We start from the raw sequence: 16,079 nt of genomic DNA, 5'->3' as shown, positions 1-16,079 counted from the left end.
GAAGACGCAGCCATTCACCTAGGGCAAGCCACAGAAAGAGGCCTTCCTAAGGAAGAATTGACAACTGCTCCAGCATTAGAGTTACCTGATCTGTCTAAAGATTTTCAGCTGTTTGTACATGAAAGGCTACGCCTAGCACTAGGAGTCCTGACCCAACGTCTGGGAAGCTGGAAAAGGCCGGTGGGCTACTTTTCCACTGTGATGCTGATACAAGAAGCCAGGAAGCTTACTATGGGAAGACACATAGATGTCGATGTACCACACATGGTAACCACTGTCTTAGAACAAAAGGGGGGCCATTGGCTATCTCCAAGCAGGATGATAAAATTCCAGGTAGTCCTGACTGAGCAGGATGATGTCACATTAAAAACAACTAACCTTTTGAATCCAGCTTTGTTCCTAGGTACCACAACTGAAGAAGGCCCATTAGAGCACGACTGTGTAGAGGTAAGAGTAACCCTATTCAGCAAGAGAAGACTTGAAAGACGTCCTGCTAGAGCAGCCGGAGTGAGAGCTATTTACAGATGGGAGCAGCTTCGCGGAAAACGGAACCAGATACGCTGGATATGCGGTAACAATAGTCAGTACAGTAGTGGAGGTAAAAACATTACCACTAAATGCATCTGCCCAAAAGGCAGAACTGGGCAGCCCGACAGGTTGCTCGAGAGGTGCAAACAACAATGGCATTGATACCTTCAAAGCTCAATATATCCCAATTTAATCTGCCTCCAAAACCAAGATATTCAGTAGAAGATGAGAGACTGGCACGTTTACTAAATGCACAAAAGAACTCGGAAGGATGGTATTTGACTGCACAAGGACAAAGAGTGGTACCCCCCTTGATAATGAGAGAAGTTCTACAAATTAAACATAATGAATGTCATTGGGGTGCAGAGGCATTGGTAAAATTGCTAAAGCAGAGTTTAATTTCGGTACGCATGTTAACAATGGCAAAATCAGTCATGTCAAAATGTGATATCTGCTTAAAAAACAACACAGTGTCTAGGCGACAGGCACGGCTAGGAAGAATTTGGATAGGAATAGAGCCAGGAGACTATTGGCAGGTAGATTTTGTAGAATTGCCAAGAACTCGTGGATACAAATACCTGTTAGTAAGAGTTGACACATTTTCTGGATGGCCAGAAGCCCTTCCCTGTCGCACAAACCAAGCAAAGGAAACAGTTAAGTGGTTACTACAAGAAATTATTCCCAGGTTCGGGGTACCCCCTAGGGGTATCATCAGATAGGGGGCCCCATTTCATAGCTACAGTAGTAAAAGAGGTAAGTAGATTGCTGGAGATAACTTGAGACCTCCACACCACGGAGACCCCAGTCAAGTGGACAGGTAGAGAGGATGAATCAGACACTAAAGAGGCAAATCAGTAAAATATGCCAAGAGGCCAAGCTGCAGTGGCCCCAGGCTTTGCCAATAGCACTGTTGAACATTAAGATAAAACCTAAGAGCGAGATGTCAGTCAGTCCTTATGAGATATTGTATGGGAAACCATATGAATCTCCTGAGCCTAACCCTAATGTACACGTTACAGGAAAGCAGGAAGTGTATAATTATGTTCTGTCTCTTGGGAAAACTTTAGCTCGGCTCCGGAGCATCCTCGTGTGGAATAGACCAATAACTCTCTAGAATCCAGTTCATAACATGCATCCAGGAGACGAGGTGTACATTAAAAACTGGAACGAAGAACCGCTGAAAGAAAAGTGGAGTGGACCCTATCAGGTACTGCTGAACACCTTTACAGCAGTCAAAGTAGCTGGCGTGGACCCCTGGATTCACTATACCCGAGTGAAGAAAGTCCATCCTGGATCACGGACTGTGTAAACTGTAGAACCAAGACTACAGATAAGATGTGTTTAATTACTTTGAGAATGCTATTAGTAATTGTGCTAATGTTATGGTCATTAATGTCTTTGGGATGTAGAATGCAAAAAGATCAACTAACCACTCTTCATTCTAGAATGAAGAGAGAGGCAGAAACACAGGTGATAAAAATTTCTAATGCAGTTCAGGCTAAGAATGTAATGATTGGATTAGTCAAAGATTTTGCCAAAATACAAAACACCAGTAGAATAACTGCCTGTCTGCCAATACCAAAGGCAGCAGGAGACCCAGTAAATTGGGGAATCATAACATCAAAACTACCTGAAATACAAAAGAACAAAACAATTGCATGCAAACAGGTACCAGAGTCGAGACAAGTGGTCAAAGAAACTTGGGAGAAAGTAGGAACATAGATAAGACCTATGAGCCAGAATAACTGTATTCTAAGTGATGGCATACTAGGAACCCTTATGGGACAGTTGGGAGGCATCACACAATGGCAATGCTATTTGCCACACTATAAAAAGATCATAGAAAATGTTACAGAAACCACTCTGGTATAGAAGTGTGAGGCCGAGGATCAGAAAGATCAGATAGAGCCTTGGGACAGTGCGTGGTCTGTGAGTATGCTTCAAAATTCCAATATATGGCAAACACCCCTTGGTGTATTAAGTGGGAAGGCTCCGAAAATGAAACAGATCCAGCAGTAATGTACACTGCCACTAGTAGCAGAACGTGGGCAGACAAAGTAAATTGGTGGGCATGCAATAAAACTTATGACTGCACTTCTGATGATGCAGAGATAAAACAGATGCCACCCCTGGCAATAGCCCTAAAGATTGGTTGTGCTTGCAGAGGGATCAAACATAAACAAGGCAAAATTACTTATAAAGTAGCTGTAGGATGTACCAGGAGTACAATTAAAAGTCCAGGACAATTTGTATGGGCAACAAGCGATGGTACCTGGACAACACATCTGCCTGTAGATGGGAAAGTAAAGGAAATTACTTTGGGCCTCCCAACCTTATGTCCAATTTGGAAAAAGTCCCCATTTAATGGAAAACATGAACTTCTGCAGATAAGAGCAAGACGAGAAGTTCTAGACAATGAAAATCCAGATGACACTTGGCAAGAACCCTCTAGTAGAGTGAAACTTGGGTGGGCCTTAGAGTCTTTGCTTAGTCCTATAGCAAACTATCAGAGTAGAGAGATGCTGTACAAACTTACAGGTCAGGTAGATAGACTAGCAAGAATCACCCGGGAAGGATTTAAAGAATTAAACGTACAATTACAAGCCACCACAAAAATGACTTTGCAAAATTGATTAGCCTTAGATTTGTTACTCCTGAAGGAGCATGGAGTATGTGGATTTTTAAAGAGATGAGTTGATCATTGCTGCGTTCACATCCCAAATGTAACTGCAGATGTAGAATATGACATCAATCAGTTGAAACAAATAGAGCATGAAGCACAAGAAGAGCAAAAAGATTTGACTACAAGCTGGTTAGGAAAAATCTTTAAAGGGTGTCTTGGTTCAGGGCAAATTTGGGAGAGAACTCTAAAAGGGCTCTTCTAGGAAATTGGATTTTACTTCTTTTTTCTCAACCGGTCTAGGAGAAAATACTTCTTTGGAGAAAAGTGGAAAAAAACTGTTTATTAAACAAGAAAACTTAATATTAAACAATAAAACTTTTTACTGCTTTAAAGGAGATGACAAACTTAGAAAGTCTTTTCTTTAGATTTTAGTTCAGCTTACTCAGTCTTTTATTAGTTTTTCTGGCGCTGGAAATGCTGTGGCCCAGGCCCGGCCCGGCTCACTGATGCGAGTTGCTGGTGCTTTTATGGTTGTTCAGTTTAGAGCAGGTGTGAACAGGTCTAGAGAAAGGGAAAAAAGGAAAAAAAAAAGCCCAGTCTAGGGAACTTCTTTGCTTCAGCTAGCTAAATTAACTAAAAAGCAAGAAAAAAAAGAGAGCTCTGTCTTGCTGTTTGTTTATTTGCAGAACTACGCAGTCCAGAAGCAGGAATGTGTAGGAGTGAGTTCAGTGTCTGAAAACAAACTGCGTGCTTTTTTTTTTTTTTAATTTTTGAAGCAAGTTTTAAAGGTGCAAAACTTACTATTTAGCATAAACGGAACGAGACGATTGGGGATAAAAGCATCATATAGTTAACTTAGGACATTCTACTTTTTATTTTTATATCGTCAGCTTACTACTAAAACTAATATATATTTTTACTCTATAAACACATACATCATACATTTAATATACAGCTATACACAGACAATGGTAGTAACATTTAGCAAACAGTGATATTTACACGTAGGTTTCACTTAACAATGAGATTTTTCTGAGGTACACATTGTGGTTTTTTATTTCTTTGCATTTTTTACTATGTGGAACTTGGTTTTTGAGCAAAGATAATTTTACGAATGGGTTTGTCTGTACTTGAGGCAGAATTGATTTAAACTGACTTTTTTAACAAACTTTTGACATGTACTACTGGGACTTTGTTTTTATTTGCTCTATGTAAAGGCTCAGATTGGGCAGGGCCCACGGTTAGTAGAGCTTCGGGTGTTAATTAGCCAGGTGGTTTTTGCTAGATGCTGCTCTCAGTTTTTGAAAGATCTTTCACTTAACGCTTTCAAAGTGGTTTTCAACAGTCTATTGTACTTTTTTACTTTCTCTGCAGCTGGTGCATGGTAGGGAATTTGGTACACTTACTTAATGCTATGTTCTCTAGCTCAGGTGTTGATAAGGCTGTTTTTGAAATGAGTTTCATTGTCTGACTTAATCTGCTCAGGGGTTTCATGTCTTTACAGGACTTGCTTTTCAAGGCCCAGGATGGGTGTTTCGGGCAGTAGCATGAGACACAGGGTAGGTTTCAAGCCATCTCGTGGTGGCTTCTATTATGTTTAGCACATAGTGCTTGCCTTGGCGTGTTTGGGGTAGTGTGATGTGGTCGATTTGCTAGGTTTTTTTATACTTGTACTTGGACTACTGCTTATTATACTACAAGGGCTTTACTCGCTTGGCTTGCTTGATGGCAGCACACGTTTTACAGTCATGGATAACTTGAGAAATACTGTCTATGGTTAGATTTACTTTTCGGTTTCGTGCTTACTTATAGGTGGCATTTCTACTTTGATGACTTGAGGCGCTGTGGGCCTACTGAGCTAGGAATAACTTTCTCTTGTGTTTTTAATTTAGGTTTATCTTTGGCACTTATATCTTTGCAGCTTGGTTTACTTGCTTATTGTTCTGGTGCTCTTCATTAGCTCCGCTCTTGGGGACATGGGCATCTACATGGCGGACTTTCACAGGTAGCTTCCCTGCCCTGGTAGCGATGTTTTCTTACTCATCAGCAGCTCAAATCGGTTTTCTTTTACGTTGCTAGTTAGTTTCTTTCTACTTTTCTAGTTATTTCTACAGAGCATTGGCTACTATCTATGAATCAGTGTAAAGGTAGAGCTTTGGCTACTTCTTTCTCTCAGCAATGTCTAGGGCTAGTTGAACGGCTTTGAGCTCTGCAGGTTGCCTTGATCTACTTTTTCTTTCGGTAGCTTGAGCGACTTGTCGTGTGGGGCTCTATACGGCTGCTTTCTACTTTCGTTTCATTCTCACAATGCGACAAGAACTGTCAGTGAAAAGAGCGTAGCGCGTTTCTTCCTCTGGCAGTTTATTGTATGGTGGAGCTTCTTCAGCACGTGTCATTTTTTTTTCTTCTTCATCAGCAAGACTAAAGTTTTTACTTTCTGGCCAGTTTGTAATTATTTTTAGAATCTCAGGGCGATTTAGTTTTCTAATACGGGCGCGCTGTGTGATTAGAGCGATTTATTTGCTCTATGTGGCACTGGTGGCATGGTGCGTAGAGGGAACTTTTGCTTTGAACATTTACTCTAGTACTGGTAGTCGGGGTGCCAGGAGGAGTTGTGCTTCAGTGCTTATTACTTTTTAGGCATCTTGGACTTTTTCATAGGCTGCTAAAATTTCTTTCTCTGTTGGGGTATAGTTGGCTTCAGACCCTCTGTAGCTTCGACTTTAAAATCTAAGTGGTCGGCTTTGAGTCTCTCTAGGCACTTTTTGCCAAAGGCTCTAGGACAAGCCATGGTTCTCGTCTGCAGAGTAGAGCACATTCTTCACTTTTGGTTTTGTCTTGACTGGGCTAAGGGCAACTGCATGAGCGATCTCCTGCTTGATTTGGGTGAAGGCTTGTTGCTGCTCAGGGCTTCAGTGGAACTTGTTCTTCTTACGGGTGACTAGGTAGAGAGGGCTCACAATCTGACTGTACTCAGGAATGTGCATTTTTTAAAAGCTTATGGCACTTAGGAAAGTTTGTGTTTCTTTCTTGTTGGATGGTGGAGACTGCTGTGATCTTGTTGATGACATCAGTGGAAATTTGACGCTATCTTGCCACTTCACTCTCAGAAACTGGATTTCTTGAGCAGGTCTCTTGACTTTGCTCTTTTTGATGGCGAAGCTGGCTTTCAGGAGAATCTGGATAATTTCTTTTCTTTTCTCAAGCACTTCTGCTGCCGTCTTCCCCCATACAATGATGTCATCAATGTATTGCAGATGTTTTGGAGCTTCACCCTTTTCTAGTACACTCTGGATCAGTCTATGGCAGATAGTGGGGCTGTGCTTTTACTCTTGGGGCAATCGGTTCCAGGTATACTGCACTCCCCTCCAGGTGAAAGCAAACTGAGGCTTACAGTCTGCTGCCAGAGGAATGGAGAAAAATGTATTGGTAATGTCAATAGTGGCATACCACTTCGCTGCCTTGGACTCCAGCTCGTACTGGAGTTCCAGCATGTCTGGCACAGCAGCACTCAGTGGTGGAGTCACTTTATTCAATGCACGGTAGTTTACAGTCAATCTTTATTCTCTCTCAGATTTACGCACAGGCCAAATGGGGCTGTTGAAGGGTGAGTGGGTCTTGCTGACCACCCCTTGGCTCTCCAGCTCACGGATTATTTTGTGAATGGGGATCACGGCATCTCGATTCGTCTGATACTGCCGGCGGTGCACTATCGAGGTGGCAATTGGCACTTGTTGCTCTTCTACTTTCAGAAGTCTTACTGCAGATGGGTCTTCTGACAGTCTAGGCAAGGTGTTTAATTGCTTGACACCTTCTGTTTTTACAGCAGCTATTCTAAATGCCTATCTGAATCTCTTTGGGTTTTTGAAATACTTACTTCGGAGGAAGTCTATGCTTAAAATGCATGGGGCTTTTGGGCCAGTCACAATGGGGTGTTTCTTTCACTCGTTTTCAGTCAGGCTCACCTCAGCTTCTACTAAAGTGAAATTTTGGGATCCCCCTGTCACACTGGCAATAGAAACGGACTCTGCCCCCACGTTTCGATGGGATTAATGTACATTGCGCACTAGTGTTGACTAAAGCTTCGTATTCTTGTGGTTCAGATGTGCCAGGCTAACGAATCTACACATTCCAAAAAACACGGTTTTCTCTAGCTTCTACTTGGCTAGAGGCAGGGCTCCTCTAAGCCTGGTTATCTTTCTTTCTTTGGATATATGTCTTGGAGGTTCTTTCAAGGGCATCAAAAATATTGTCATTATCATCATATATGACAGTTTGGTTACTGGCTACTGGAGCTGCTTTTTTTTTGGAACTTCTTCTCTGAGTCTTCAGTTCACACACCCATTGTACCAGAGCAGCAGTGGGTTTTCTATCTCATCTCTTCATGTTTTTTCTACAATCACGCAGGAAGAACCACAGCTCAGTTCGTGGGGTGTACTTTCTCTCTCCATCTGGGGAGCGTCTGCGTTGGGCACTAGAACCTCTGATCTGTATTGCTGAGATTTGAAGAAGGTCTTCTTTAATTTCTTCTCTGAGCTTCTTGTGATTCTCTTTTATCTTATCTTCTAACTTCTGCAGACGTGTTTCTACTGCTGCGATTCTGGCATGTGTCGGGCCATGCACAGCGTCTGCATAGGCTTGGAGTTTCTTTGCTATATCTAGCATGGTCTCTTCACCATCATCTCGCTTCATTATTGCTAGAGCAGAAGCATATTCATGTGGCCTGAGTCGTACAAGTTTTCTTCACATTACAGATGTGCATGGTACTAAGTCTGGATTTACAGTGTTTACATCATCCGAGAAGACAATCTCTGCCACTGCTATTTCTCTCAAGCGTTGGATCTTTTGCTCTATGGTCTTCTACTGTGTTTGCTGCATATAGAGATTGTCTGCATACAGGTATCTTTGTGCAACACTTCTCAGGACTCGTGCCCAGAGGCTGTGAGGGTTAGCCCCCCTCATCATTTTTTGGTCAATGACAGAATCATGTGACAGGGATCCCAAATGCCTGGCTTCACTACCATCTAAAACTGTAGCCTCACTTGCAGCATCCCAGAGACGGACTAACTAACTAATTATGGATTCATCAGGCCGCCGGGTATAATCGTTCTTTAGGCTACGAAGGTCTTTCAGGGAATAGGACTCAATATTGGCTTCTGAGGCTGTGTCAGTTTCATTAACTTTGGGCTTTTTATTAGTAGTTGGTGGTGAGGGTCCTTCCCCTGGATTATTATCGTTAGTCACTGGCCGATTGGTTTTGCTCGTGTGCTTTTTTCTTGCAGCAACTGCCAGTGGCTTAGGCTTACTGTTTGGTTCAGCTCTAGCCTGAGCAGCTGGAGTGTTGGCTGCAGCTTGAGTGACTGGAGTAGCTGCTGCTTTATCTCTCTGCCTGCCTGCCTCTGTCTGCTGTCTTTTAGTATCTAGCAGGGTGCGATAAGCGTAGGCCAGGGCCCAGCTTATTGCAATGAGACTTTTTTCTTTAGAGTCACCATGGCATTTCTCTTTCAGGTATTTTCCCATCTCAGCTGGGTTTTGAATTTGTTTACATGGAAAATCCCAGTCTACAGGATCAGAAAATTCCTTCAGGGTTTGGCCCATATTTTCCCATTCTCCACACTACTCAGCATTTTTCATGCCTGAGTCTACTTCTGGGTCAGGGGTCTTGTCAGCTCTTCTGGACATCTCAGCTTTCATTCTAGAGAAGCTGCAGACCATATAGAGGAAGCTTACTACATTTAATGCCAGAAACATGGTCTCTTTACCATTCAGGGGAAACTGAACGTTCTCAAAAAGTGACATAACAGATTCAGAGGAGAAGAAGGAAAGGAAAGGCTGGAAAGTCTCATTCTCTGCTCCTCCTCTAACAAACTGGGTGCAATTACTAATAAATTCCCAAAACATACTGCCGGAACTAGGACGCAGGGTAGGACGAAGAAACCATAAACTATACATATTGTAAGCAGACTCCAGTAACTTTGTAAATGCCCTATAAGTCATTATCACTAAGGCCAGCAAAACAGCTATTCCAATCCGTGCTTCTGTACTGTGAAAATTACGTCTTAGGGACAATAATCTTAGTGACTAGAAAGGTATTGAAACTTCAAAAAGGCTTATAGACCAGAACCACATGAAGGCCTCCACCCCAAGAGACATTACGAAATCGAGCAACATGGCTACTGACTGCTTTAACTCACTACAGAGCAAGCACAACCAACACGCAATCAATAATGCTTTTTTCCACTTTCTCGAGCCACGCATTGGGCGCCAATTGATGTGTTTGTCTTGGTTCAGGGCAAATTTGGGAGAGAACCCCCAAAGGGCCCCCCTAGGAAATCGGATTCTACCACCCCTCCCCCAACCGGTCCAAGAGAAAATACTTCTTTGGAGAAAAGTGGAAAAAACCTGTTTATTAAACAAGAAAACCTAATATTAAACAATAAAACTCCTTGCTGCTCCAAAGGAGATGACAAACTCAGAAAGTCCCCTCCCCAGATTCTACTTCAGCTCACTCAGTCTCTTATCAGTCTCTCCGGCGCTGGAAATGCCGTGGCCCAGGCCCGGCCCAGCTCACCGATGCGAGCTGCTGGTGCTCTTATGGTTGTTCAGTCCAGAGCAGGTGTGAACAGGTCTAGAGAAAGGGGAAAAAGGAAAAAAAAAAGCACAGTCCAGGGAACTTCTTTGCCTCAGCTAGCTAAACTAACTAAAAAGCAAGAAAAAAAAGAGAGCTCTGTCCTGCCATCTGTTTATCTGCAGAACTACGCAGTCCAGAAGCAGGAATGTGTAGGAGTGAGTTCAGTGTCTGAAAACAAACTGCGTGCCTCCTCTCCCCCCCTCAATCTTTCAAGCAAGTCTTAAAGGTGCAAAACTTAGTATTCAGCATAAACGGAACGAGAAAATTGGGGATAAAAGCATCTTATAGTCAACCTAGGACAAAGGGTTAGGGTAGAATGTGAGTTCATGGATTAAATCTATCATTGAGAGTGTGATAATCTTACTAATTGTATCCTTAGCAATTTGGTTAGTTTACAGCATCTTAAGGAGAGAAATACAGAAAAAAAAGTCCTGGAACCAGAAAATAATAAAGGCACTGACACGAGATCCACGCCCACTATCTTCTTGTTCTCCAGCCCGTGATAGCATCCACGACAACTTTTACATAAACCCTAGATTTGAAGAACATCAAGCGTAAATTGAGAAGTAAAGGACTGTATCAAGTGAAAACATTTACACCTATAGTGAAGTGAAAATGCTTTCAAAGGGGGGATAATGATAGTGGGGCCCTGGAAAAATACTAAGATAAAACTCTGAAATGTTAAGCTTTGTGTTTTACCTGCGTAAGTAGTATAATTGCTAGATGTGATGATTGTTTAGTAATTAAAATAATTATTGTATAATCATAAGAAGAACAATGAGAAACTGTATGTTCCTAGTCTAAGGTGGCTATGCTTAGCTGAAATCTATGTATACAATAGAACAATGTAAGTTTAATAATTAACATGAAAGTAATATAACGGTAGAATATAAAAGCATGTTCATCCCGAACTTATGTCGGAGTCAGATTTGGGTTTGTACCCCTGACACCCAGAGCTCTTCAATAAAAGCACCTGCATATAATCAGTTCTCATGATTATGTGCTCCTGAACGCTAACAGGGGTATTGCAGGGGTGGTTTTTGTGAGAAGATACCAGAAGTTGCTCATATGTCTGACAGAAGGGGAAAAATTGCTGCACAGCAGAAGCTGAGAGGAGTGAGAATATATGAGAAACAGCCCTGCAGAGACCAAGGTCAGTGAAGAAGGAGGGGAAGGAGGTCTTTTGGGTGCTAGAGCAGATGTATCCTCCATGCATACACAACTGTTTACAGCAAAAGAGAAAGAACTATACTAGTAATTCAGGTGGGCATTTTACCATATGAATCTAAACGGTGAAACACATTTTATAATCACCAAGAACTTTATCTAGTACAGCTGAAAGCAAGTAAAAATATTCATAACAAATATGACACATAAGCTTTTATATACATTAAACAGTTGAGAATTTCAAGGTATACAGAATGAATAAAATCACCAGTATTCATAGAAAACACAAACAAGTTTTCCTATTTTATATTTAAAGCTAGTAAATTAGACTGTCAGTTATAGACAGCTAAAACGAAATCCATTCTTATTCCAAGTACACATTAATTTTTGAATAAGAAATGGAGGAATTTAGATACCATTTCCCTTCTATGGGTAGGCAGCCATATAATATCCTTCTTTGAGATCTGCTTCCCACTTCTTGCTTAGCTGAAACAAGTTGAAACAGCATATATGTAAGCATATGGCTACTACCTACGCATTGCTCTCTTTTCTCTGCAGCCGAATTTTTCAGATGAGAATTTGTTCCTTTAGTATTTTCTCATTTCCAATAGTACTTTTCTTCAAATTTGAGACACGTCTTTTTTCCTCTACATAGAGGGCAACTTGCAACAACAAGAACTACTGGTATTAAAAATACTTCAGGTATTGTCAATACCCTTCTAGAAGCAGAATGTTCCAGCTGCAAAAAATACACTGAACATCTGGACAGATTTTCCAGAAACTAAACATCTGCCTCTCATGCTGTTGTTTTTTATAGGACCTAAGCATTTAAAAACTATTCTCTGATTTCTTTACAAGCATAGCTATTTCTAGAAGACCTTTAGAAGCAACACAAGCAGCTAGCATCACTAACAATGCATTGCTTTTTTCTTTTTGGAAAAATGAAAATTTATTGTAATTCAGCTTTGGGCATGAGAGTTGCACCTCCTAAAGTAGTCAGACATAAGGTTGAATCTTGCCTGTCCTCTAAAACAAGTTAACTTTTCCTCCTATTATTGTCAAAGTTAAAAAGGCCCCTGGATTATCTGTTTTAACACCTTGTGGATTCATATCCAAGAACTAAAACTCCTAGTTTCTATCACATGTAAGATCTGTCCATCTGATGAACTTGATTCAAGTTCCATAACCAATGCAAATACTGTCTGAGTTCTCTTACTAATCCAGTATAATTGTTAAGGAGAAAAAGATAACACTGGGATTTAATGCAATGTTGTTTCTGTGAGAAGTATTAGAGGGATGGCTTTTTTTCTGTATTTATAAAGTTATGGACTAACTCAGTACATGTCTCTCCTGCAGTGAAATAAAAAAAGGTGAACAAGATTTCATAGAAAAGAAACCTCTCCTTTCTATTACCTTAATTTCTCAGGACATCAGCAATTAAGTTACAACTTCACTGACAAGTTAGTGAATTTTATTTCTTCCACTGGGAGCCTTAACACTTAATTCTGCTACGATGTAGATAGTCCAATCCCCTAATGAAGTATGCTAATCATAGCCCTCAGAAGAAGCAAGAAGAATTTATCACACTGTTCAATTCTCTTAATACATTTTAAGAAAAATGTTATTCTAGCTTCTTTTGGAGAATAACAGAAGGAGATGATACTCAGCAGTAAACAACATTATCCATACAATCGCAAATCATTATTTTTAAATGGTTATGCAAAACTATGCTTTAACTAAACTCTCAAGCATATTTTAGTTTTTTCCAGCATTTTATTTTACTAACATTTCTGGGGAAAAGGTTACCAACTCAAACAAAAAAGAAAGCAACAGCTTGCATGAAAATGTCCATATTGTCAGTCTACAGGTTTTCCAATTATTCCTGAACTATTCCGTATGCTGAAGGCTTCAGAGAAAGATGCAAAGTGCATTCCCCCTCTCTGTAATATGTATAATTAAATAGCATCATAAATAAGTATGCCTGGAAGAGTCCTCAAAATTAACATCTACTTTAAAAGGTTTTCTTGACAGAAGGATAAGCTCATTATAGTTGTCACATTGTGTTTTCTGTTTACTATATTTTTGTACTTTCCAATTATTTTTGAAAAAGTATGCAGCCTAAAATGCTTTCAAATTTTGTAAGCATACTTATATTTTATCTTTCAAATCACTAATGGGATTTTAATGAACACTAATCCAAGGACATGCCAAGTATGGATTATCAGAACTTCCTAATAGACCATGCAAGAAGTTCAACTGTAGTTTAGTGTCATGGTTTGAGCTTGGCAAAAAGCCAGTGCTTCTATGAGAATACTTTTTTTTTTGGTATCTACTGTGAGATGTGATCAGAGACAGAGCAGAGTAGGCTCTAACTTACGATTGAAAGGAAAAAAACTTTATTAACTTAAAGCTACAGGGAAAAACACACAGAACACAGGATGAAAACTTTCTAAATTTCTTCTTCCTCCCCCCACTAAATTTCTTAATTTTGTTACTACTCTTTGGATAATTAATTCTCAATTTTTCGAGAAGAGAGGAGTCCCTCTTGCACTACAGACTTCACCCAGGAAACAGTTGAAACTTCTCATGTTTCCGTGTCACGTGTGGCACCGCTTGGAGAACATTTTGTCATCGTGACTTCTTTTTTTCATGTCGAGGGCTCTCACCACTGCTTATGGACTAGAGCTGCTTCTAGGGTTTTTCTCTTTAAGGATGCTTTGTCTAGTTCTAAAAAAGAGCACAGTCTTTCTCTTTTTGGGACACTTGTCTCCTCTATGTTTCACTTCTTGGGGCTGAGGGGTCTCTTGAACAGAGATCATCTTTTTCTTCTTCTTCGAAGACGGAGGGCACCACTACCACTCTCTTCACCCGTCGTCTCTGTTCACACACTTCCCATCACCGCACTCTCCTGGCTCTGAGCCCTTGCCTTTCCCTAGAATGCAGTCTCTGTGTCACAGGAACTCAAGGGTTTTGTCCATAGCTATTTAAGAAAAGTCTAGCTAAAAGCCACTCCATCATCTCCTCCTACTTAGAATTCTTCTTAACTTCTCTCAATCTCACCAACTCCAGGAGGAATCAGCATTTGCAAGGTTTCTATTGTCCCAAGAAGGGTTAAAAGTCTCAGGCTTTGCCGGTTTGGTTCATGAACTCTCACGGCTGGCTGCCCTGCTGGGCACCCCCCCTTCTCTTTCACTCCAGCCGCGCTATTACAAGCACAGTCTGCTCTCTCCCTCCGGGGGTGGGGGGTGGGGGGGGGGAATGGGGGATGGCTGCTCGAAGCCCTCGCAGTGCTCTCCTCTACTCTTCAGCTCAGGCCTGGCCTACCTCCCTCTGGCTGCATGGCTCCCCTCCCCCCCGCCCAGCTCGGAGCTGGGCAGGGGAGGTCTGCTCTTGTCTCAGACTGGAACTCAAAAGGAACTTCCAGTGGGAGTTCACAGCTTTTAATCTCCTGTGTTCTCAGAGGCGTATCCATGCCCTCAGTGGACAAACTAGGTGCCAATATTAAAATCTGGACACCGATTGGCGTGACCACACCATCCCAAAAAAAACCTCATTTCCCCTCAAACCACGACATTTAGTCTTCTAGGTAGAAGAAACTAATCTTTCTAATGAAAACTACCTCTCAGTGCGTACCCATAATTTGCTTGTTTTTTATATTACAGCTTCCATAAATGCTAAAGTAAGCAATGTTTCTGGTATGAATAAGGGTAGCTGACCAAAGAAACAAAGCAAATTTATTCCTTTTTAGATCAACCCAAGAGATGTATTGCTATTTATTTTATATACAGCACAAGATAATGAAAAAAGTTTTCCTTCCTGCTAATATTGTGAGAAATTGACTCACAGCATCTTCCTATTTATTCAGCACCTACCAATCCACCAAAACCAGTCAATACAGGTAGATATTTTACTGGCCTTTCCTAAATCTCCTAGTATCTTGAAAGTAAAAGCTTTATTGCTGCAACCATAGAATCACTTGGGTTATAAAAGACCTTTAAGATCATTGAGTCCAAGTGCAAACGTAACATTGCCAAGGCAACCACTAAACTACATCCCTAAGTACCACATCTACATGTCGTTTCAATGACTCCAGGGGTAGTGCCTCAACCACTTCCCTGGGCAGCCTGTTCCAATGCCTTATAACCCTTTCTGTGAAGAAATTTTTTCTGATATCCAATATAAACCTCTCCTGGCAAAACTTGAGGATATTTACTTCTGTCATATCACTTCTTACCTTGGAAAAGAGACTGACACCCACCTTGCTACAACCTCCTTTCAGGTCCTTCAGAGTCCTTTAAGATCCCCTCAGCCCCCTGTTCTTTCAGAATAAACCTTCGTTCCCTCAGCCACTTCATAGGACGTGTGCCCTAGACACTTCACCAGCCTCATTGCCCTTCTTTGGACATATCCTATTATCTCAGTGTCTTTCTTGTACTTAGGGGCCCAAAACTGCACATAGTATTGGAGGTGAAGTATCACCAGTGCTGAGTAGAAAGGGACAATTACTTCCCTAGTCCTGCAGGCCACACTATCTCTGATACAAGCCGGGAGGCTGATAGCCTTCTTGGCCACCTGGGCACACACTGGCTTATATTCAGGCAGCTGTCAACCAACACTCTCACATCCTTTTCTGCCAGGAAGCTTTCCAGACACTCTTCCTCAAGCCTGTAGTGTTGCATGGGGTTGTTGTGACCCAAGTGCAGGACCTGGCACTTTGCCTTATTGAACCTCATACAAATGTCCTTGCTCATTGATCCAGTCTGTCCAGATTACTCCTGTAGAGCTTTCCTACCCTCAAGCACATCAACACTCCTGTCCGACTTGCTGTCACCTGCAAACTTACTGAGGATGCACTTGATCCCATCATCTAGCTCATCAATAGACAAATTAAATAAAATCCATCTCAATACTGAGCCCTGGGGAACCCCACTTGCAACCAGAAGCCAACTAGATTTAATGCCATTCACCATCACTCTCTGGGCCCAGATATTCAGATGCTTTTCTACCCAGTGAAGAGGACACCTGTCCAAGCCATGAACAGTTTCTCCAGAAGAATGCTGTGGGAAATGGTGTCAAAGGCTTTACTGAAGATCAGGTAGACATCTGTTGCTATGCCCTCATGTTAGAGAT

At 41.5% G+C, this 16,079-nt stretch overlaps 1 protein-coding gene across 9 annotated transcripts in view; it reads right to left on the bottom strand.

Moving 5' to 3' along the window:
* LOC132341399 (spindlin-Z-like) overlaps positions 1 to 16,079 on the bottom strand; it is a 118,262-nt gene that overhangs the window by 53,664 nt on the left and 48,519 nt on the right. The window contains exon 2 of one of the 9 annotated variants that reach the window (XM_059872944.1): positions 9,661 to 9,779. The exons of 6 other annotated variants lie outside the window; for them this stretch is intronic. The gene's annotated coding sequence lies outside the window, so the exon portion shown is untranslated. Of the gene's footprint in view, positions 1 to 3,593; positions 3,713 to 9,660; positions 9,780 to 16,079 lie in introns of all 9 variants that reach the window. 2 more of the 9 variants (XM_059872947.1, XM_059872948.1) reach the window with 2 other exon arrangements.

The sequence above is a fragment of the Haemorhous mexicanus genome, chromosome W (assembly GCF_027477595.1).
Source record: "Haemorhous mexicanus isolate bHaeMex1 chromosome W, bHaeMex1.pri, whole genome shotgun sequence".
NCBI lineage: Eukaryota > Metazoa > Chordata > Aves > Passeriformes > Fringillidae > Haemorhous > Haemorhous mexicanus.
Note: the sequence above shows the minus strand (reverse complement) of the source record. Positions and strands in the feature narration are given on the sequence as shown.